The sequence below is a fragment of the Trichechus manatus genome, unplaced genomic scaffold (genome assembly GCF_000243295.1).
Source record: "Trichechus manatus latirostris isolate Lorelei unplaced genomic scaffold, TriManLat1.0 scaffold00032, whole genome shotgun sequence".
Taxonomy (NCBI): domain Eukaryota; kingdom Metazoa; phylum Chordata; class Mammalia; order Sirenia; family Trichechidae; genus Trichechus; species Trichechus manatus.
The window spans coordinates 11,278,382-11,279,471 of NW_004443968.1; positions in this window are offsets into that span (position 1 = coordinate 11,278,382).

Here is a 1,090-nt window from a genome sequence, read left to right on the forward strand (position 1 = left end):
AAATGAGTAGTTGAATAACGTAAGCGAAGAATGGGTCCGGCTAGGCCAGGGTTCCAGGACTTAGAATGTCCTAGGTAATGGTATGGGGTTGCCCACTGCCAAGTAGAGCGATTTGGTAATAAAATTAAACCTCGAGGGCCCCAATTTTCTAGTGAAATGTTGAAAGGGAGAGAGTATGAAGAAAAGTTAGTAGTTCGACAACTAACCCAAGTATTATCGATAGGGTCTGTAAGAGATAGCTGTGGGTATTGACATACAGGGATGGAAGGGGGTGAGTAATATAGGCACTGAACGTGCCGTTAATGCCTATGGCTTTAACGAAAAATTGCTTAGAATAGGCTGGTTGCTTATAGGTGCCATTGTAATAAATGTAATTCATATACCATTGTTCTAGTATAGGCACGCACGCAGAAGCAGTGCATGGCTGGGTAGTGAAACACAAAGGAAGGGTGTCAGCATAGTGTCCAATTTGTAGACAGTACAAACCATCCCTCTTCAGGAGAGTTAGTAAGTTGTTTGGAATAGGCCAAATATTGTCCCCCAGTAACGACAGTATCATTAGAGGAAAGGGGGGGCTCTGGCTCTTCCCAAGTAACCAGGTGGAAGACAGGGGGCTAAGAACATGAGCCCAATAGGTGGTTGGGGCAGAGGTTGCTGGTATCTGAGAAAGGAGGAGGAGGAGAACACATACCAAAGTTAGGAATAGATTTTTAGGTGTAGGTGGGGCACCTGTAGTTGAGAGGCTATGTTCGGCTTTTGAGGAGAAGGCTTTCAGACCTCCCCATGTTACCGGTATTGCAGAGCTCTGTTGTTCATTCTCCTTCCCCGGGGGAGGGGGTGAGGATGTCAGTTGTGGCTCTAGAGTTGGATTGGATGGCGGCTCTGGCAGCTGCAGCGGGGTGGTGGCGGCAGTTCCCAGCGGAAGGGTGGTGGCTGTCGCTGGGTCATGATATGGTTTTACTAATTGGCCGGAATCCAAAGTGGACCTGTGGGAGACAAAACAGCTGCATAGCCTCGCCCCCAGGTTAATAATTCTACAGGTCCTTGCCAGACAGAGGGATTTTGAGGATCTTTATAGAGGACCTGTGGG